Here is a 24,327-nt window from a genome sequence, read left to right as displayed (position 1 = left end):
AGAAGTGTAATTAATAAAGTATCAGTGGCAGAGAGAGTTCAAATAGAATCAAGAGGCTACTTTGGAGGTTGTTCTTATGCAAGCTTCAGTTAGACCTTGCTACCTAACATAACCTGCCAACCCCCAACCAGGACCATTCCAGCCAATCCTAAAGAATACCTAGGGCAATACATAAGATTTCACAAGGGTTCCATGCACTAGAGTAACTTTCCAGAAACCTACAACATCCAGATGAGTCCCTGGTCCAGATAAGTCCCAAAACTTAGCCCAGCATCTCCAGAAAATAGATAGTCCCATCTCCCTACCCCATATTAGTGACAGATCCTTCTGATATGAAAAATTTAGAATTTTCATAGTCCAAACACTCCTAAAGAGAGGAATGGAAGGATCAAAGGTGATGTTGGAGTTATACAGAGAAGATAGGATTTAACAAATGAATATGAATGCTGTATCATTAAATTGGTATCTCTTTTAGTCTCCATTATTTTAGAGCAGCTAGATGTAAAAACCTAAAATTGTAAAATTGTAACCCATATCAAAGCCTGAAATATGTTCTACAACTAATTGCAGTGCAATTTTAAATTTATAGCTTTTTTGTATAAATATTATTTTCACAAAGAAAGAAGGAAAAAAAAGTTAATTGTGATGATCAAAAAATATTTAAACCCTCTAGTCTCCTATATTCTGGAGCAACTAGAAGGAAAAGTCTGAGAGGATTGTATGGTAGCCCATGACAAACTCCAGGATCTTTCATGTAACTATATGTTGAAGAGTGCTTTGAAAACTATTGCTTTTTAATCTCTTTGCTTTGTATATATGTTATACTGTACAATTAAAAAAGTGAAAAAAAAAAAAGAGTGGTTTCTAAACTGAGCCAGCACAGCTCTGAGTAAATCCCTAGCCCATCTTCTTACTAGTTGACTTTATCATCACCATTTCAAGCCTTTATAAGTAATTTAAATTTAAATTAACTGTTTTAAATTTTAAAAAATAAAGACAGACAAGCAATATACCACAGTCAGTATACTATCATATTCATGGTTAATACACATGTATTATTTATTAATTGTAAAAATATCAAGAATATACCCTACTGGCTGTTCTAGCTTCCAATTTTGCATTATTAGGAAAATTATGATGGAAAATAAATACAGAGAAGTTGAAGACAGAGTAAATGATAGATAAGTAGATATATAAATTCTAAAATCATTTGATGAAAAAAACTATTAGGAAGCATTCCAAATTTAATGTGACAATTCAGCTTAAAATAATTGAACCAGTTCACATTTGATGTAGAACATTATGTGTAAAATTGTTAGCAGCGTGAAATCAATTTTTAAAGCATTTCAAATGAGAAAAATTATAATTTAAATTTATTTACTAAGAGAAAAGATATTACTTTTATTGAATCCTGCTATCTAAGATCTGAGATTTTCTTGTAAGTGCATTTTATTTTTTTGCAGTATATATTGACAGGTGGTTTCCCAGTCTGTGCTTAAAAATACTTTCCTGATGTTTCAAAATAGGACTGGGAAGGAAGTAGATCAAGATAATGAATTAGGAAAAAATCATATCTTAAATATAGTGAACACATTTCCATCAATTTCAACTATAAAAAAATTTGTGCTTGCAGTGAAGGGAAAATATAACATTTGCCAGAAGAACCTAAAAGCACTGATATAATTGACTGAGAAAAGGGCCACTGAGTTGGCGAGCATGATTTAAAAAGCTGTGGTACTTGGGTAGAATCCAGTCCAGCAGCCCAGGCAGCTGCACATCTTGGACAATCTGTGCTAATTATTAGTGATGCAAAGACCAAGCATGCTCCTTACTGTCCAGTGTTATGTATGCATGAGTCAAAATCCAGCAGTTTTTTTTTTTTTTATAACAGAAAGTGGGATGTTGCCTTCTGAAACTACTCTTTATTTCCATTAGTATTCACAGAATACTGTAGCAATAAATTAAAGCTTCATTTTGCAGGTTGTTCCCTGCTGAAGGACACAACCATATACTATCAGAAAAAAGCTTGTTTTTGTTTTCAAACAGCTCCGAAAAGCCTTTCAAGAATTTAGGAATTGGCTGTTACTATATTTATGTGATAGATTATCCCATTAGTCTGGAACAAAAACTCAAATAGAACCTTTTGTTTAGAGTTAGAAAATGTTTGATATTTGGTGATGGCAGTGGATTCTCTGAGGTCAGTGACAGAAGAAGGTTTCAACTTTTCAACACCTATGGTTCATGCACAAACCAGCATGCTGGAGGTTAGAAACCCTACAAAACAAAGACTGTAAAGATGGGTAACAATGCCCAGTGAAATGTCAGAATAATTTAAGAATGGGCATGACGATTGGGATCATATTTGTTTTGGAAACAGCAGAGTGGATGACCTCAGATTCCAGCTCAGTTTACCAACCTGGCAGCCTATATATGCCTTGGATAGAAAACAGAATAATATGGATTGAAAGAGGCGCATCCTAAATTCTGTATCAGGTTGGGACTGAACAATTCTTCTGTGGGACACTTGCTACCCAAGTATAACGAAGAAAGACAAAAGAATACTTGCTGCAAACCATGTTTAGCTAAAGCAGAGGGCTTGGGAAAATCTAATTATACTTGAACAAGCATCAAATCATATGAAATTTTGTGTTAAATAGAGGTGGCTAGAGTGGAGTTCTAGCTCTCTGGGAAATAAGAGAGTAGCACAACAAAAACAAAGTTCTAACTTTAACTGTTCTAAGGCAGCAGTGCTGACCAAAGCTAGAGCAGGAGCAATGCAATTCAACTCAGAGAAAAGAGGACTCACACTTCTGTGGCCCAGGTAACCAAAATTGTAAGTGAATGACCACTCAACCCAAATTTCTCTCTAGGAGTAAGACCATAGTTATAACCTTATTCTCAGAAGTGAAACAGCAGAGATATGTACCAATGGAGACACTGAGCTTCAGTTTGATCAAAAATAAGGCTGTAGAAGAACAGTGACCAAAAACAAATTGAACATCTGTGTAAAACACAAGTTTCAGAGGTGCTGGAAGGAAGGTCAATCTTCAAGGAACAAGGTTTCTTAATTGAGTTGTTGGGGACATGAAACTATTAAGATTAATATAGCGTTATCTTTACTTACACTCTGGTGGAGCATGGGAGATTCAGGATATGTTTTATTCAGCTACTTTTGCACATTTCAGATTTCAGAGAAGATCTACAGCTAACATTTCAAACTAACAATTATTTTAGCTTGAAATATAAACCCCTGGAGACTAAGTTGTCCATTTCCCTGAATAGACAAATGGCTTACAATAGAAAGTGGAAGTCAGTAGCTGCTCCAGCTATAATAGATACTAAATTCCCACTGATGCAATGGTACCGTAAAACAGAATCCATAAATAACAGAACACTATATTTAGCATAATGGACTGGAGTTGCAGTACTTTATCAAAAGGTCGATCATTAAAGATATGCTGTTCAACTTTCCATAATATGATAGCTACCGATAATTGATTTGTCACCCTGCTGTGAAAAACAAAAACAAGAAAATAATACCACCAAGAACAAAAAAACACCCTAGAAAATTGGATAAAATATACGGAAAAATTGTTTGCACAGATTGACAACAGTCATCAAGGACTGTGATTCCTAAGAGAAAGAAAGGAATAGACCCTGCTAATATCCTATTTTATACAATTTTTCACTTTCTATAATGTGATGCAGGGAATGGAAACAAAACAAGAGCACAGTGATCTTGCTGAGTTGACAAGATGCAGATTGCAGTTTGAGGATGTTGAGATGGCTGGAATTTGGAGGGCAGAGTACTGGAAAGAGGGCCTATGCAAAAAAAGATCACTACATCTACATAAGGGATAAGATTAGTCTATTGAATATACTGAACTGTGTTTCTGTAAGATAAAAAAGAAACAAGAGACTGAAAATTATTACTAAAATTTCTAAGTGTAGTTTAACTTTCTATTTTTTGTACATTCTTTGACTCAAACATTTGCTAAACTACTATGAAGAAACATGGGGAAAGAGGAATGTTGAAATCCAGCACTTAATAGATTAATAGCTTATGGTCTTAGGCTTGTTACTTTACTTCTTCAAGGCCTTTATTTCATCATGTTTAAAATAGGAATAATTTCGACTTCTTATGCTTGTAAAGACAAGCTGATATAATAGATATAGAGATGACACAACACTCTCCAGCTTGTTTACAAGATCCATGAAGGGTATGTTAATTTACGCTACTTGCAACAAGTTAGAATGCCACAGTTTTTAAGATGCTAGTTTATGGATCAGAAATAAATAACTTCATTACTCACGGCACAGCAAGCAGCATGAGCTTCATATTTGCATTGGTTCTCTTGCCTCTCCAGGACATGAGGTGACATATGATGGCCAAGGTGGATGCTGCATATTCAGTGGATTTCATCACAACTAAGGAATTCTAAATTTAAGAAACCCTGATCTTTTCAAGTAGCTTCAAGTAAACCTACCCAACATTTGTCCTAAAGGGAGCCATTGTATTTACTACCCTGGATAGCAAAAAAGAAGTATGACCCCCACTACAGAGGGAGACATTAGCTTTATCTTCCAATGCTGGCAACATTCTTGAAAAGACAGTCTGGGAAAAAAAAGCTGTTACAAGATGTGTGGATACCTGAGCAGCCCATGGAGAATTGTCTCCTAATATTAGCACATAATGAATTCATCCTGCAGCAGTACCCTTCCTCTCATACTCTACTCATCTTTCTGTCCTTTTCCTATACTTCTTTTGCTGGATTCTTCAAGATTTAATTAATTCAATAATCATTTTAAATACCTAATATAACCCAAACTCTGTGCCAGGTATTTAAATAGGGCCATTATGAACAACTGTGTATGCTATATCCTATAAAAGGGCACCCAGGCAAGCTGTTAAAATGTGGTTTGAATTCTTGAATGGATTTTTTCAATCAGGAGTAAGAGGGATCTAATTTTATTATTCCTACACCTTTATTTCACCTATTTCAATTTTATTTTGTCCTAAGAGGATCCCCTTTTCTTATGCAAAGACACCAAATGTGCTAGTAATGATGAGTCAATTAATGTTCGCATCTAGTGTAAATATTGTTTTGACACTTGATAGATGCCACTCTCTTTGGTTCTATTTACAAAGCCAGGAAACTTAGCAGTATGCATATCTTACATTAAATGTGATTAACACAATGTGCAGTGCAAGGTAACCATTTATCTCTCTTTCCCACTCTGGATCCCACAGCAGTAATCAGGCTACATCTCCCCACAAGGGTACAAATTTCAATACCTGGAAGATTTCCTTAAACTGAGGACTTTATAAAAACAATAGAAGGATTTTTATAGGTATTTCTGTTTCTCATTTTGCAAAGAGAATGTTACATAGAATCCTATATGAAAAATGTATATGGCAATCTGTTAGTCAGGAATTGTACTATTCTAGGTATCACTAGAAGGATCAGGGAATCAAGAGCCTGCCAGATCACTGGATAAACTTGTGGAACAGAGGTTAGTGGTATCTGTGCCCTATTGTGTTCAAGGAACTCTGCTGGAGCTGTCATCAGAGATCAGGAGGCTGCAGGTATTGCTGTGTGTAACCAACACATGTTTTTCATACCCATGAAACTAGGGATGTGAACCTGAGTCCAGATATGTTCTCTAGACATCTGTGTCTATGACCCTGCTTGCCAACAGAGACAGCAACAGAGAGCTGGCCTCCCCCTGGCCTCACTTCTGCCTTTCAAATTTCATGTTTGAATCTAATTGATTCATTTCTTTTATATATAGAATCATAGACCTAAAAAAGTCTCAGAAACAATGTTTTGTTTTTCCAGTTAAAAAGGAGGTGAATGTAGGGGTGATAAGTGCCACTTTTACTATTCTGAATCAGTTAAGTTGAGGAGTAGTATATGAAGCAAAGGCGCACAATGGTTTCTGATATATGCTCAATCTGTGTGGTGAAATTATAGTTTTGGCTATCATTATTAATGTAGATCCACTTTGATATCTCCTGTTCTTCATATTAACCGCAATTTGAATATAGGTTGCACTCAACTGACAGCTTTTTGCCCAAGACTCATTACAAACCAGTTTCAAATTACCCATTATCTTTAGACTCTTGCTCATGGTTTACTCTGAAATTTATTAATAGATTTCTTTAGTGTGGTTTATTTACTTTCACTGTATTCTGCCTGATACTGTCTATATTCATTGCTCAGAGGCAGCAGTGTGATGCTCACCATGCATGCTTCTTTTTCAACATCTGCGAAACAGCATTTAATGTTCTGTTTTTGTAGCAACTGGGGATAAGGGAACCAAGAACCTCTTAAAAAGCTTGACCTCTGAAAATTTCCTAAGGTTACATAAAGTTGAGGTTACCTTTACTTAATTTTCATCAAATTTATCCTAAAATTCTTGCTATACAGCTTTTAATCTTGTATGAATATAAAACACATAAATTAAAAAGTTCATTTTTCCACTCTTAAAAATATTCCCTATATCGCGGGGCGGGCCGCGGTGGCTCAGCGGGCAAAGTGCTTGCCTGCCATGCCGGAGGACCTCGGTTCGATTCCCGGCCCCAGCCCATGTAAAAAACAAACAAACAAACAAAATACAATAAAACAAGAAAAGAAAATGTTTAAAAGATGTTTCCTTTCCTTCCTTCTATCCTTCCTTCCTTCTCTCTGTCTTTCCTTCCCTTCCTCCCTCTCTCTTTAAAAAAAAAAAAAAAAAAAAAAAAAAAATATTCCCTATATCGAGTCCTCTGAAAAGGAATCATTTTGATACACAAGGTATTACTAGATAAACAGAAAATATATCTTTTATAATGGATTTCTGAGAGTACCTGCTGAGAGGCATAAATATGTAAAGTACTAGAGTGAGTACAGTCTAGGGCTTACCTGAAAAATGCATTTCCTTTTATTTCTTTTAGAGATTGATAACTTCAAGTATTCTCTGTTCAGTCAAATAATTACACCTCTCTCTCTGGGTGAGACTAGAATAATTAATTGCATTGATTCCATCAAAGCAACACTTATGTATTGCTTAGGGCAACCCTTCAAGTACCAATTATCAAGATTAGAAATGGAATGAAAGAACTCTTAGATTTTTATAAATATATTTAGTGGGTAATATTGTCCAACATTTCAAATAGCTCTGAATACTCATGATGCAAGAAACTAGTATGTCTAATCTACTTCCTTGCAGAAAACCTATTCTTTTCAATTTTGTTTTCTCTAGGGACACTCACCCTTTCTTTCATACAGAGTTCCAAGAATTATTCTGATAGGAAACAATACAGAGGCAGGAATTTATTTAATGAGCTGATAAAATGCAGTATTTTCTGAAATGGTCTACTTCTGAGCTAGCTACTTTGCATGGGGCATTAACATATAATCTTTTTCTCTTTTCCTACATATCCTGGATGTTCAGAAAAGAAATATATATTGTTTTTCAGTGAAGCTACCCATGCTAAAGTTTACTCCTCAACTCATAAACATAGCTCCATGTGGGTGGGTAGGTGACTGCTACCTGTTGGCATGATGAAGGCAGCTCCCCTCACCCTGCTTCCCAATGAAAATCCTGCAGACACAAGAAAGCTTCATAAAGATGAGTGTGCTCACAGTTTAGGAAATTCTCCAATAATCCAATGAAATTGTAAAATTTCTGTTCTCTAAAATCTGAACTTCATAGATAGGCTGGCACATGTTTTAAAAGAAAAACAATCAAGGATTGATTTTAAAATAGTCAATTATAATACATATTAAGGTGATTAGTGCTTTGGTTACATTACAGTACAGATGAGGAATTTCCAAGTGGAAACTTTTTCTGGAATCCCGTCAGACGTTACTTCACCTAGCTTAGACTTTTACCTAGCCTTAGATCCTATAGTAGCCCCAAGAAAATCAATAACTTTGCATAAATTATTCAGTTTCCAAAAGTCACAATAATGGCATTTATTGCGACAAAAAGCACACGCAAAATTCTAACTCTGAATCAAATCCAGAATCAAACTTTGCATGTCTCCTTCAATCCAAAAGTTTCTTCATTCTTTCTTTGTCTTCCATGCCCTTGACATGTTTTGTTGCCTTTTTAAAATAAACTTTTTAGTTTAGTTTTAGATTTATAGAAATTGCAAAGAGAGTGCAGAGATTTCTCATATAACCTGAACCCAGTTTCCCTTATGATCTTACTGTAGTTTGATACATATCAAACAGCTAATGAACCAATACTGATATAGCATTAATAACTAAGTCCAGACTTTATTCAGATTTTCTCACCTAACATTCTTTTTTCTGTCCCAAGACCTCAGACAGTTTCTACACTGTGACAGTTTCTCAGATTTTCCATATTTTTTTATGGCCTTAATAGTTTTGAAGAATGTTGGTCTTGTATTTTCGAGACTGTCCTTTGACTTAAGTTTGTTCAATGTTTTTCTCCTAGTGGGACTAGTGTTGTAGGTTGTTTGGAGGAAGAACACAAAGTCCCATTACCGTGACATCATATTAAGGGTACAAACTGACAATATGACATCACTATTGTTATTAGCCTTGGTCTCCTGGCTGAGGTATTGTTTGCCAGGTCTCTCAATTTTAAGGTTACTCTTCTTTCCCCCTCTCTTCATACTGAGCTCTTTGAAAAGAGGTCACTGCATAGGAAGGGGTGGAGAGTTATGTCCCACATCCTTGAGGGCAGAGTATCTACATTTTGGGGAATTCTTTGGTTAGAGAGATTTGTCTGAGCTCCCCATTACTTATTTAGCTAATCATTTATTTATGTCATGTCTTTATATGATATAGGGATTCATGGTTACTTATTTTATACTTTTTATACTCTAATGCCTCATTATTTAATCTGTAGCTCAAATTTCTCCACCCTAGTCTATTAGGAGCTCTTTCAGTTGACCTCTGTGTTCCTCTGACATACTCTTATCATTGTGGGACTTTATTTATTTATTTATTTATTTTGCATTTTCCTACTTTCTGGACCTATAAAAAGCTCCAGGTTCATCTTGTATGTTCCTCTACATCGTGTTAGAATCAGACATTTCTCTAAGGAGCTCTGGTTCCTTTTGTCCGATAATGGCAGATCTTGCCATTTTTAAAGAGTATAGGCCACTTGTTTTGCAGAATGTCCCTTGGTTCTGATTTGTGCAGTGTTTCTTCATGACTATATTCAGATTATGCATTTCTGTGTAAGTACCAACCACAGAAGTGATGTTCTATTTCTCTCAGTTCATCGTATCAGAAGACAGATAATCTGATTTTTCCATTAATAGATGTTAACTTTTATCACTACATAAAGAAGCTATGTACCAGATATTTCCATTAAAAGTTATTTTTGAGATACACTTTCAATATCACTTGAAATAATGTAAATATCCTATTTACGATGCCCTAATTTTAACATCTACCATGATCTTTGCCTGAATCTATTATTATTATTATAAAGGTTGACAAATTGTGATTTTATAATTCTATCTTTCCTTCTACATTAGTTGGCTAGTTGTCATTTGACTATTTCAAATGAGTGTTCCCCATTTATTAATTTTTCCAATTACATATATATATCAAAATGTTCATAAAATCTTGTTTTATTCAATGTCAATCATATTATAATATTGACATTATTATTTATGTGTATATTAAAATAATCTTTGATGTAACCAATGAGAACCCCTTCCATCTGGCTCCTGTGTTCTTTTGTACAATTTCTCCACATTCTTTGAGCACTTTTTTTCTTTATAATAGAGTGAGACACTAGAGGTTCATCTGCATTTCTCTACCTCACCACTGTATCCATTTAGTAGAGAATGGTTTATAGAAAACAAGATTAAGGCATTGAGTGTGCTCATTGCTACTAGACTGTCATTAATTCTAGACCTTTACATTAGTCAGAAACAGACTACAAAGTCTATCTACAAGAAATGTATCTATAAGAATCTATTTCTTCCCTTATAAAGTCAAATGATAGCTAATAAGTGTAGAAGGAATGATGAAATTAGAATATTGCAATTTGTCAATTTTCACAATAATTGATACATGCAAGGATAAACAATGGAAAATAAAATATGTATGTATGCCATATAATATATATTTATAAATAATGTGTTATATGTATATTTTTATGCCTATTTATATTGAAAGCCATGAATTCATCTTGATACCACCTATTTCAATCCAGTATTACAGTACTTCTAATTTTCCACTCCAAATTTGTCACTCCCTTCTACAGTTGTATTATCTGACTCCTTTATCCACTATGTATTTACCTATTTACTCAAACCTAGAATATATATAAATGTTTCCAATATTTTAATCCATAATATTGAGAAAAACAAGCTTACTAATCAGAGTTAAATATTTTTTATAATTCTCTTGCATCTAGCATAAAACTATGTAGTTAAAATACTGTGCTTGAATGTTATTTACTTGCTTTTTTCTTTACTTCCAAATAATCATGTTATTCAAATGAAGTATAGTTTCAATTGTCTCTGTTTATATTTCATGTGTATTTCTTTATCCTTATTGATTTTTTTTTGTTTTGTACCCAGATTTCTTTTTAAATGATGCTTATACTTTCTAAGCAATTGTAATTTCAAATGCTATTTTTAGCTAGTATTAAAATTGCTATCCTACAGGTTTGTTTCTTGGTGCCTGCCCATGTGAAAAACAACAACCAAAACATTGCTATCCTAGGGGGTGCAATTGTAGTTCAGTGGTGGAATTATCGCCTGCCATGTGGGAGACCTGGGTTTGATTCCTGGTCTGTGCACTTCCCAAAAAACAAACAAGCAAGCAAAAACAAACAAACACAGAAACATACAAAAACTCAGGAAATAGTGCTGCAATAACAGGATTCTCACATGGAAAAATAATGAAATGTGACCTCACCATACAGAATATGTAAAAAAAAAAAAATACTGTCCTACAATGTCAGAGGCAGTAAAGTGGATATCAATTGATTACAATAAACTGATGATGTCAAATTTCAAATAAACAGGCAACACCTGTAGCAAATATCCTAACAAATAAGTTGAAGTCAAATTTGGACTGGGTCATGTTGAGCATATTCATTTGGTGCAGTGACAGCTTTTACTCATTTTAAGAAAAAAATGCTTGTACATGCAATTTCAGCTCTTAATCTAGATTTTCTGTATATTATCTAATTTTAAAAATCATTAGTGATATAACAAAGTTGTTTCTATACCTAGAAAGTACAGAGCAATACTCTGTTTTTGCTATAATTTCTGGCTGTTTAGGGAAGGTTTTAGAGAGATGCAGATGATAAAGCTATCCTTGCCTTGGTAAACACTTGAAATCACCACCAACTAACAAAGCTGTCTTCCACACACAGAAAGACATATTTTATTGGCAAAACGGATAAAAGCTTATATGCTGTAAATTATTTTTCTCCCCAAAGCCAGCATCCTGTCCTCAGAATTATGTACAATTATTAAGAAAAATATCTGTCTTATCTTCTGAGAAACTAATAAGACTAGATCTAAATTGAAGCTTATAGGATTTAAGTGCAGGACATTTAATAGAACTTTGGAGAAATTTTCAAGTTTTCTCTACAGGTCAAAACTGGAAGAGAATAAGAGGTTACTTTATGAAGGTAGAGATATAAATTGTATTTCCTTTTCATTTCCTTTTGGGATATAGCAGAATATTAGGTATAAATTAGGCTCTCAATACCTTTTTTGGAGGGAATGACAATATCCATCTACTAGTTAATTTAAATTTACTTAAATATAAGTAAGGAAGCAACATCTATTTCTGCAAAATCTTTCATTTTAGAGATAAGGAAAATGAGGCTTGGAAAGTTGAATGGCTTACCCAATAACCACTTATATAAGGACAAACCTTTTGCTTCAAATCTAGGCATAAAAGTTCCTAATATTTATGAAGTCCATTTTTTTTCTATTTTTTGTTTATTTTGTTGCTCAAGCTTTTGGCATGATATATAAGAATTTACTGCCAAATCCAAGGTTATAAAGGTTTCACCCTATGTTTTTTTCAGAGTTTTATGGCTTAAGCCCTAATTTTTAGGTCCTTGATCCAAAAATAGTTGGGTTTTTTTTGTTTTTGTTTTTGTTCTGTATCAGTGAAATGTTTTTAACATGGTCTCCTTTAAAGGCAGTAGTATGAGGAGTCGTTTCATGAAGATAGTGATGTAAATCATATTTCTGTTTCATCTTCCATTCAGAACTAGCACAATATTAGGGATAAATTAAGATCTCACAACTTACTTTGGAGGGAATGACAACTTCAAACTACTAAGTTAAGTTAAATATATTTAAATATAAGTAAGTAAGGAACATCTATTTTTACAAAATGTAAGGAAAGAATAGGGAATTAATTAACTGATAATTCAATATTACCTTAATCTTCTTATGCCTCCATTTCATCATCTGTAAAATGCAATAATAATAGTACCCATTTGATACATTTTTCTGAAGATTAAGTTACAATAGTTGATATAGCTAAAGTACTAAGAATTCTGCCTGGCATATAGTTAGCATGTTGCACATATTCAATATTAACATTAGGTTGCTCTGTTATAATAGAAAGTGCATTGTTCCTGGAAAAAACCTAAGTTTGAGCCCCTGCTTAATTAGTTACAAACTGTGTGAGCTTTAGGAAGAATATTTTATCTGTCTAAGCCTATTTCTTTCATCTTTAAAATAGTATATTGGTCTATGTCACAGGGTTGCTATAAAGATAATGAAATAACTATAGGTAATGTTTTCAGCCTACTGCCTAGTATAATGTGAAAGCTTAATGAACTGTGTCTTTTTTATCTAGGCAGACACTATATAGATCATAGAGTCTTTTGTAGAATATTTTAACATTCAGTCCTAAACATTCAATTGTGAGAAGGGCAAGGAATCCTGAGATCTTCTAGACAGGAAATAGTCCCACATTAATAAAATGCCAAATCAGGGAGGAAACAAGATCCATATTTTGTCAATATTTATAAAAGAGAAGGAAACATAACATTGGGAATTATAGACTTACCATCTTAGCTTTAATATGAAAATAGTAGTAAACTACATAATTTATAGGAAATATAACAGGATTTCTGAGAAAGCACTAGACCTTGTCAGTTGAACTAAAACACTGAAAATCTTGGAATATTCAAAAAATCGGATCTGAGGGGAAACTCCAGATATCACCTTAACATGGTATTGCCTAACTATGGTATGAGATTAATAAATGACAGAAGGGAGGGTGGGCGGAAATGAGGCTGGTCGATGGATCATGTCAGTAGACAGAGAGAGAAGGCCAGGAGAAGGAAGGTAGAATGGAGGAGAGCACTATGGCATGACTTAGCAACATTTTACCCATAAAAAAAGCAATACTTGGTTAAGTAAGAGTCAAAGTCAGGCCAAAGGAACAAGGGAAAAATTTATTGAGTATTTTCTATCAGCCACTATGCCAACCATGAATTAACTCTATGTAATCCATTTAAACTTTATGCCAAATGTAGTAGAACGTCACTCCTGCAACCAGAGCCATTTGATAGGGAATTTAAGTCTTAGTGGAAGTTTCTGGAGAAAAGAAAGAAATTCAGAAAAATTTTATAATGATTAAATTAGATACTCTGGAAAACCTCTTTGGAATGCATGTTCCCCAGATCTTGTCCTCAGTATAGCTTTAAAACCCTGAAGCTGATTAAAATTCTCATAGTAAATCCGAGAAGCATTAAAGTTGCCCAGACTCAGTCTATATAGAATCACTTTTCCCCCCATCCAGGTCAATCTTTTTCCTATGGCCCAATTTGGTTTCCCTGTATGGTTACTAGATTAAAACCCAAACTCCCACCCCTCCCACCCCCAACTGTCAGCTCAACAACAACTGTTTCAGTTTTGCTTCCAAAACATAAATACACCTGTTCACCACAGTTATGTTTTTTCTCTTTTTGTAAAATCTCCTAACTAGGTGGATGCCCCAAAAGGGAGTGCATCTATTTTTGTTCCCTGCTGCAGTCTATTGCAATGCCTAGTTTAAGTCAAAAGATACTTCTCAAAGGAATAACTCTAAGTTATCCTTTCTTCCTTATTTTTGGTTATATACCCAAAAGAAGGAAATGAGGATTCAGGGAAATATCCAGCAATGAAAACTACCTTTCCGCTGGAGAGGACTTTTGGCAAGAAAAGATAAGGACAGATCCCCACAAATTACAAATACCTAATTTATAAAAGAAATACATAATTACGCACTGATTCAGTAAGTGTTCACTAAATAGTAATGTGCTATTTATAATCTCAAAAGCTTCAGAAGTTTATAATTTTTATGAAAAGTAAGACATTCATATATGGTATTCATTTTATAAAAATGAAAAAATAAATGAGAGAGCAATTTAATGTAATGTACTTGATTTCACAAAACAGTTTGTACTATTATCTTATGAACTGTATATTCAGTAAAGGCTAGGGATGCTCTCATAGTATGAACTAGAATAATCATTGAAGTCTAATAGCATGGGTGGTTAATTCACTATCTCATGCTAAACCCCATTCTGATGATGTTACTGAAAATAGTTTTTATATTTTGTGGCATGTTGTTAAAAATGTTCACTTCTATCACCATTGTCCTTTATATCATAATAGCAATTGACATTTTTTGTTTATTATTAATAACTGATAATGACAAAATATTGTACGCTAATCCCTTCATTTATTCATTATTCAGTAGTCATTTGTTGGGAAGCCATAATATGCAACATTGTTCAAATGTTGATTACAACAGAGTGATGTAAAGGGAAGTAATACCTATTCCCCTGAAGTTCACATTCCAGCAAGTAAGATATTTAACAAAAAAAAAAAACAAAGAAAAACATAAGATCATTTCTATCAGGAAATAGACTGGTTAAAAAAGAGTACCTTAGTGGGCACTTTAGTGATAATAGAATGTGATAGTACTCTTAAGAAATTACTTTTGTTTGATATCTGTAAACTGGGAATGAGTTGGCTATGTAACTGCTGTGGGAAGAAATTTCCAGGTGAATATCAAATGGATGTACAAAAAAGGCTTAGGACTTCCGGAGAAGATGGCGGCTTAGTAAGACGCGCGGGTCTTAGTTCCTCCTCCAGAACAGCAACTAAATAAACAGGAACAATACGAAACAGCTCCCAGAGCCACGACAGAGACCAAAAAGACAGCGTACCCCATTCTGAAACGGCTGAACGGGCAGGGAGAATCTGCTGCGGTGAGATACCCGAGGGGCGCGCGCTTTCCCGGGCTGGGGCGGCAGGCGACCGGGGTCCCTTCCACACATGTGGCTTCCCGGTCTGACTGGAAACGTTGGATAGTGGGGCCCTCCCGCCACGCTTGGTGTCTCGGGCCAGCTGGGCAATTTGGACTGGCATTCCCCCAAGCTGCGGTGGCTGGCGACCCCCCTCCACGCGCGGTTTCCCAGGCCGACTGCGAGATTCGGATTGGCAAGTTAAAGGAGCCACAGCATCTTTTACTGGTGGGACCTGCAGACAGACGAGCGCCACGAGCGCCATCTACTGGGCAAGAAAAGAAAAACAGAGCCCAGAGATTTCACAGAAAAACCTTTCAACCAGCCGGGTCCCACACCCAGGGAAATCTGATCAAATGCCCAGACACCAGCAGAAAATAACAGATCATGCTCAGAAAATTGAAGATATGGCCCAGTCAAAGGAACAAACCAATAGTTCAAATGAGATACAGGAGCTGAGACAACTAATGCTGAATATACGAACAGAAATGGAAAACCTCTTCAAAAACCAAATCAATAAACTGAGGGAGGACATGAAGAAGACATGGGCTGAACAAAAAGAAGAAATAGAAAATCTGAAAAAACAAATCACAGAACTTATGGGAGTGAAGGACAAAGTAGAAAAGATGGAAAAAACAATGGATACCTACAATGGTAGATTTAAAGAGACAGAAGCTACAATCAGTGAACTGGAGGATGGAACATCTGAATTCCAAAAAGAAACAGAAACTATAGGGAAAAGAATGGAAAAATATGAGCAGGGGATCAGGGAACTGAATGACAATATGAAGCGCACAAATATACGTGTTGTGGGTATCCCAGAAGGAGAAAAGAAGGGAAAAGGAGGAGAAAAACTAATGGAAGAAATTATCACTGAAAATTTCCCAACTCTTATGAAAGACCTAAAATTACAGATCCAAGAAGTGCATCACACCCCAAAGAGAATAGACCCAAATAGGCGTTCTCCAAGACACTTACTAGTTAGAATGTCAGAGGTCAAAGAGAAAGAGAGGATCTTGAAAGCAGCAAGAGAAAAACAATCTGTCACATACAAGGGAAACCCAATAAGACTATGTGTAGATTTCTCAGCAGAAACCATGGAAGCTAGAAGACAGTGGGATGATATATTTAAATTACTAAAAGAGAAAAACTGCCCACCAAGACTTCTATATCCAGCAAAATTGTCCTTCAAAAATGAAGGAGAAATTAAAACATTTATAGACAAAAAGTCACTGAGAGAATTTGTGACCAAGAGACCAGCTCTGCAAGAAATACTAAAGGGAGCACTAGAGTCAGATACGAAAATACAGAAGAGAGAGGTATGGAGTAAAGTGTAGAAAGAAGGAAAATCAGATATGATATATATAATACAAAAGCCAAACTGGTAAGGAAAATATTATCCAAAGAGTAATAACACTAAAAGTTAATGGACTGAATTCCCCAATCAAAAGATATAGACTGGCAGAATGGATAACGACCCAGCAATACCACTGCTAGGTATCTACTCAAAGGACTTAAGGGCAAAGACATAGACGGACATTTGCACACCAGTGTTTATAGCAGCATTATCTACAATTGCAAAGAGATGGAAACAGCCAAAATGTCCATCAACAGACGAGTGGCTGAACAAACTGTGGTGTATACCTATGATGGAATATTATGCAGCTTTAAGACAGAATAAACTTATGAAGCATGTAATAACATGGATGGACCTAGAGAACATTATGCTGAGAGAGTCTAGCCAAAAACTAAAGGACAAATACTGTATGGTCCCACGGATGTGAACCAACATTCGAGAATCAACTTGGAATATATCATTGGTAACAAAGACCAGCAGGAGTTAGAAACAGGGTAAGATAATGGGTAATTGGAGCTGAAGGGATACAGACAGTGCAACAGGACTAGATACAAAAACTCAAAAATGGACAGCACAATAATACCTAATTGTAATGTAACTATGTTAAAACACTGAATGAAGCTGCACCTGAATTATAGTTTTTTTTGTTTGTTTATATCTTTTGTTTTTGTTTTTTTTTCTTTTTCCTTCTATATATATATATTTTTTTTTTATTATTATTATTTTAATTTTCTTCTCTATATTAACATTCTATATCTTTTTCTGTTGTTTTGCTAGTTCTTTTCCTAAATCGATGCAAATGTACTAAGAAATGATGAGAATTACTGAGTGCATATGTAGAATGGAATGATTTCTAAATGTTGTGTTAATTTCTTTTCTTTTTTTTAATTAATAAAAAAAAAGGCTTAGTTGTCTGTGGCAAGGAAAGGAATCTGCTGTAGCCAGGGTATAATGATCCAATTTAGGAATGTTTTGAGATGTGTCTGAAGAAGTAGGAAAATACTGGATCACAAAGGGGGTTTTTAAAGCCATGCAAAATATTGAGTTTTATTCAAAGAGCAATTGTATCATTTTGAGCACAGAAGAGAAAGAGAAGTAACATAATACGACCATTTGGGTTGAATTTTAGATGCAAAAGACTGGAAGCAGGGAGCACAGTTGGAAGAAAACCAACTAGGAAACCAGGAGCCAGATGATAGCTAGAAATTGGAGATGGGCAGTCATGAATGGCTTAGAATTTTCAGGACCCAGTTTTGGTCAACCAGAACCATGGAGTATGGTTGCTGCACAGTGGGATGAGGCAAAATGGATGTGGATGGGACTACATGTCCACTAGAACATAAATTATATTTCCAGATAAAGTGAAAGAAAATAAAGTCACTCCAAAAGTCAAAACAATGGGATTAGGTGAATGGCACAAGGCTTTTTGCATTAATATAAATAAAATTTCATGACAGAACTTTGTTCTTTTAACCATAAAATGGTCAGCGTTATAAAGAAGAGATACCTATCAACATTTTATCTGGTACTAGCGTTCCATGAGGCACAATTATATACTAGAAGTTTGGAGTCATTAAATGAATTTCCTTCCCAAATCCAAGATTTTTAAAAGTGTGGCAGTTTTCAAACAATAAAGCAGTTGCAGGTGCATGTCTGAGAGGCTGGGCAGTTAAAAGAGTTTGAACAATAAAGAGTTGTCTAAATGTTATTTTACAAACCAGACCACACAGACTTTGTCAATAATATATATTTAATGTGGGCAATAGTCATCATTTATTTTCTTCTGTTGGATTAAGTTTATCACTGGTTATTGGTGAAACTTCTGCTTCTGAGGCTCAAGTAGTTACTTGTTGCCACAAATTCTACAACGGAAGTACATTAGTAGGCTCTTTACAAAGATTCGTTTTATCTGAATATACAGAATTTCTTTGTCAATAGTCTAAATTGATGGTCTAAGTCAGAAGACATAGAATTCATACGTTTCCTCATACTCTCCTCTCCTCAGTAACTTTACACTATATATTCTCTACCCTACTTGTCTCTCAAATTCATGTCAGTGATGACACAAAGTAAGTAGCAGAATGAGGAGAAATCCAGTACTGCAAAGTCAGTTCATGGCTCTTATCTTCCAAAGACTGATACAATAAGCCACGTTAAAATGAAGAACATTGAATTGTTTTAACATTTCACTTATTTCATTCTGCTAATGTCCTAAAGTAATTAAACCAGAGATTTGAAGTTAATCCTCATAAAAATAATAATTAACATGTCTTTGATAATTTACACTTTGAATTCATTTTTCAAAGTGTTCAGACATCAAACCTATGAGGTGATGAGGGACGATTATGCAGTTCTAGCAATGAAGATACAAAAGATCAGAGAGGGAAATTAACGTCTTCTGGATCACGGAGGAATTCCATCCCCCCATTTGATGGACCAGGAGAAATAGCAATCTTCATAATGACAATCTTCATTTGTAGAATGAAAATCTTGTGCTCCCATAAAAAATTCCACTCGTTTCTTTCAAGCTTTGTGTAGCCTTAACCTTACACAAAACGGGGTGTGTGTAGGAGAAATACATCTTTAAGAAAAATATATGCAAATTTATAAATATAACATTAAGTATGAAATACGAATAATTGTTGATGGGAAAAGAAGTCATAACAAATTAAATATTTTAAAGATTGACAAATACAACAATTCCAAAATATAAAACTGTAACATATTTTCTGTAATTCACTGCCTTACACAACTTTTTAATCCTACATTTTATCTTTTTTTCCCACATTTTATCTGCTTATTATTTGATCATTAGTCCACATGACAAAAACTTCATATTTTGGAGAGAAGTAAAGGATAATTCAAACTAGAATTTTTCCTGAATTGTTTTATTGATATTTTAGTTCAGCTTTTAATTCATCATAAATAATAACATTTTAAAAATTATTGTCAAATTTGTAAAAAACAAAAATTCCATTTCTTTCATACCCAAGATTTAAGATTTCAGGATAGTTCACATTTTCTTGATAGTACTCTTTCAACTGAAAACATTATTGCCCATTGTTTATCAATATCCTCTTTGTAATGGTATATTAATATTTTTTATATTACCTACCTGAAAGAAAAAACTTCCATTTTGATAAGGGGTAGATAAGAAGTGAATCTGCTAATTCAATTTTTACATTTATGAATAATTGAAAATTTTCCCACAGACCAGCTCTTGGCTCCATATATTTCAAGCCTTTTTCTCTTCCACAGTACATATACTTCTAGTGAGGTCTGGGGAAGATTTTGAAGAAATACAGTTGAAAAAGTTATCCTTCCCTTCTTAAACACTTTAAATCACTGCTGAATATTAATTAACAAAGCAGTTTTAAACTAAAAAAAAGACATGTTTTTATTGACCAAACTAATTAAAGCTTATATGCTCTAAAATATTTCCCTCTTCAAACCCAGAATCCTGGCCTCAGAAATATTTCCCCTAAAGTTATAATTTAAAAAACAATCTGTTCTATCTTATTTCTGAGAAGCTAACAAAAAGACTTGACTTAAATCGAGGCTTGTAGGATTGAAGTTAGATATAGAATTTAATAGAACTTAAGAGAAAATTTCAGTTTTCTCTTCCATTCAGAACCTTTTCACTTTAGAGATAAGGCTTGGAAGGGTTTAATGCCTCAGTTACCACATACATATGTGGTACTCAGTTACCACATACATAAGGACAAATATTTTGCTCCAAAACCAGTATATCAACTCCATATCCACTGCTTTGTTCACTGTGCTATCTATTTATTGAATTATTGTTGAACATTTAAAGTAGAATTGATGGAATTCACATTTCTTAAAGTCAAAGCACTGAGGTATGTATATACAATGAAACGTTATATTTTAAACCTTTTATTGTAGTAGCATATTGTTTCAGTTTGCTAAAGCTGCTGGAATGCAATATACCAGAAATAGAACAGCTTTATAAAAGGAATTTATTAAATTGCAAGTTTACAGTTCTAAGCTCATGAAAATGTCCGAATTAAGGTATCAACATGAGGTTACCTTCACTCAAGAAAGGCTAATGCTGCTCAGAACACCTCTGCCAGCTGGGAAGTCACATGGCTAGCGTCTGCTGATCCTTTTCCCTATGTCCATTGCTTCCAGCTCTGATGGCAGTGATTTCCTCTCTAAGCATCTGTGGGCCATCACTCAGCTCCTCTGGGACACAACTCTGGGTTCTGGCTTGCTTAGCATCTCATGGAAAGGCACATGGCAATGTTTATGGGACTCTTCCTGTGTCTAGGAATCTGCTCTCTCTGTCAGCACTCCAAGCATCTCCAAACATCCAAGCATCTCCAAGCATCCATGTCCCTGTCAGCTCTGAAGCAACTGTTCTCCAAGTATCTGCATTTGAGGTTTCTCCAGATGTTTCCCCTTTTAAGGTACTCTAGTAAACTAATCAAAACCTCCCCTGAATGAGCAAAGTTACATCTCCATCTAATCAAAAGTTCACATCCACAATTGTGTGTGTCACATCTCCATGGAAAGAATCCAATCAAAGTTTAAACCCTGAGTAATGGGTCTGTCCCCATAAGATTGGATCAGGGTTAGGTTCTGGGGTACATAACAGTTTCATACCAGGACATTCCACCCTCTGGACCTCAAAAGAGACATGTTCTTCCATATACAAAATACATTCATTCCATCACAACATCAAAAAAGTCTTAAACCATTTCGTTAACAATACAAATGCAATGCAAAGTCCAAAACAGTACAAAGTCTCATCAAAGTAAGATACAGGCATGGTCTGTCCTAAGGCAAAAGTTCTCCTCTTGGTATGGATCTATGAAACTTAGAACATGTTATCTACCGCCAATATAGCAAGGAAGGACAGTCATAGGATACATTTTCCATCGCCATAGGGAGAAATTGAAAGGTTAACAGGGTCACTAGACCCAAACAGTTCTGATAACCTGCAGGGAAAACTCCTTTGGATTTCAAAGGCTGAGAGTCATTTATCCTTGGGGCTTTAGCAAGCAGCAACCCCACCCTTTCCAAGGACCTGTGCAGTGATCCTACTGTCTCCAAATGCTGGGACAAGGGTTCCTACATTGGGGAACATTGAGAAGATCACCTTCTTCTAGACTCTACCCCCCCAATCATTGGCACAGCCCCCACAGACTCTGCCATTTCTGGGGCACATGCTCAACCCCTTCAGTACAACATGTTGGCAGCAAGTCTCTCTCTAAACCCCAAAGGAATGTGCTCCACCCTCTCCAAGGCCTAGGGCAGCAAAGTTCTTCCTGAGAATTGAGGCAGAAGGCCTGCCCTTGCCTTTGGAGCAAACTCACCATATCCAAGTGCATGGATGGGTCTGCTCTCCTGGCCCGAGATTGCTTGGCTTCAGCCCTCAACTGCCATGGTTTTCCCTCTGAAGTCATTTTTCCTTCAGTCTGTGCCTTGTCTGCCCCTTTTAGTCCAGACTGGCAGTGGTTGCATTTATACAGATCCCGCAAAGCTCTTGTATGTTTTCTATGTAGTAAGCAGGGAGCATAATCATCAGACAACAGGACTTTCCACAAATCCTTTCTCAATAACTCCTTTTCCAATCCTGGCTTTTCCTGAAATGGCTAACTGGTTCAATGTTTGGTTAAATCCTCACATGGGACCCAAAGCCCAAAATTTTCCAGACCATTAATTTGTTTTATTTGGTCCTAAGAGTTCATTTCTCAACTCTCTCTTTCCTTTCACATTTTACTATAAGCGGCAAGGAGAAATCAGACTTAATTTTCCACATTTAGTTTGGGAATTTCTTCTGCTAAATATCCAAGTTTATCACTCTCAGATTCTACCTTCCATACACAAAGAATGCCTTCTTTCCAGTTTGCAATGACATGTTCATCATTTCTGTCTAAAGCCTTATCTTTAGAGTCCACATTTCTACCAACAGTCTCTTCAAAGCATTCTAAACCTTCTCTATCAAGATCCTTACAACTCTTTCAGAGTCTTCCCCTTATCTATTTAAAAAGCTATTCTAGCTTGTTTGGTATTTACAAACTGTAGCAGCAGCCCACTTCTCTGGAAGCAAAATCTGTTTTGGTTTGCTAAACCTGCTGGAATGCAATATATCTGAAATGGAATCATTTTATAAAGGAAATGTATTAAGTTGCAAGTTTGCAGTTCTAAGCCCATGAAATTGTCCAAATTAAAGTACCAACAAGAGGCTACTTTCATTCAAGAAAGGCTTATGCTGTCTGGAAGACCTCTGCCAGCTAGAAAGTCAGGCAGCTGGCTTCTGCTGGTCCTTGTTCCCAGTTCTGTTGCTTCAAGCTTCTGATGCCAGTGATTTCTTCTCTAAGCATCTGGGTGCCTCATTCAGCTCCTCTGGCACACAACTCTGGGTTCTGTGTCTTGCTTAGCATCTTATAGATAGGCACATGCAATGTCTTCTTGGCTCTGTCTAAACATCTGCTCTCTCTCTGTTGGCAGTCCAAGTATCTGTAAACATTTTGTCTCTGTCAGCTCTGAAGCAACTGTTCTCCAAGCATCTGCATCTGAGGCTCTCCAAAATGTTTCTCCTTTTAGAATACTTGGGTAAACTAATCAAAACCCATCCTGAATGGGCAAATTTACATCTCCATCTAATCAAAAGTTCACACCCACAATTGGATGTGTCACCTCTCCATGTAAGGAAACTAATCAAAATTTAAACCCTGAACAATAGGTCTATCCCCACACAGTTGGATCAGGATTAGAACATGGCTTTTCTGTGGTACATAATAGTTTCAAACCAGCCCACATATATGCAACTGAAAATTTCCCACCTTAATAATTTCATATGTACAGTTCTGAGAGTTAACTACATTCACAATATTGTGCTACCTTCACCAACAGATATTACCCAAACAGCAGCTCTGCATCCATTAAGCTTTTTTCTCTATTCTGTCAGCTGCTGGCAACCTGAAATCTACTTCCTATCTTTCTGTATTTGCATATTCTAGGTATTTCATATAAGTGTGATCATACATTATTTGATTGAATTATTGCACTCAGCAACATGTCTTCAAGGCTCACTCATGTTTTATCATGTATCAGAAATTCATTCATTTTTTACGGTTGAATGATATTTCACTGGATACGTGTATTAGTCAGAGTTCTCTAGAGAAACAGAACTGACAGGAGATATATGAAAATTGCGCCATTTGAAAGGATTGTGTGCCCTAGAAAAGCCATGCTTTAATCTGGATCCATCTCATGGAGGCAGCCATTTCTTTTAATCCCTATTCAGTACTATAGGTTGAAAACTTGATTAGAATATCTCCATGGAGATGTGACTCACCCAATTGTGGGTCTTCACCTTTGATTAGAGGGACATGTGATTCCAGCCATTCCAGGTGGGTCTTGATTAGTTTACTGCACACTTGATTAGTTTTCTTTTAAAAGAGAAAGCATTTTGGAGAAACCTTCAGAATGATGAGAGAGCGATGAGAACCACAGGACCCCACACAGCCAGAGATCTTTGGAGATGAAGAAGGAAAATGCCTCTTGGGGAGCTTCATGAAAGAAGAAACCTGGAGAGAAAGCTAGCAGACTGCCATGTGTGCTTCCAGCCAATAGAGAAACCCTGAATGTCATCAGCCTTCTTGAACTTAGGTATCTTTTCCTAGATGCCTTAGATTGGACATTTCTACAGACTTTTGGGGGACATTTCCACAACCTTAGAACTG

The 24,327-nt window shown here is 35.5% G+C and overlaps 1 long non-coding RNA gene across 2 annotated transcripts in view; it reads left to right on the top strand.

The window, feature by feature from the left end:
* The window catches only part of LOC143643392 (uncharacterized), a 115,144-nt gene that overhangs the window by 16,460 nt on the left and 74,357 nt on the right, over positions 1–24,327 (top strand). Inside the window, exon 4 of one of the 2 annotated variants that reach the window (XR_013156254.1) lies at positions 5,450–5,533. The exons of the other annotated variant lie outside the window; for it this stretch is intronic. This is a non-coding gene — a long non-coding RNA (uncharacterized LOC143643392). Of the gene's footprint in view, positions 1–5,449; positions 5,534–24,327 lie in introns of those variants that run through there. 2 annotated transcript variants of the gene reach the window in all.

This window comes from Tamandua tetradactyla, chromosome 8 (assembly GCF_023851605.1).
Source record: "Tamandua tetradactyla isolate mTamTet1 chromosome 8, mTamTet1.pri, whole genome shotgun sequence".
Classification (NCBI taxonomy): Eukaryota; Metazoa; Chordata; class Mammalia; order Pilosa; family Myrmecophagidae; genus Tamandua; species Tamandua tetradactyla.
Note: the sequence above shows the minus strand (reverse complement) of the source record. Positions and strands in the feature narration are given on the sequence as shown.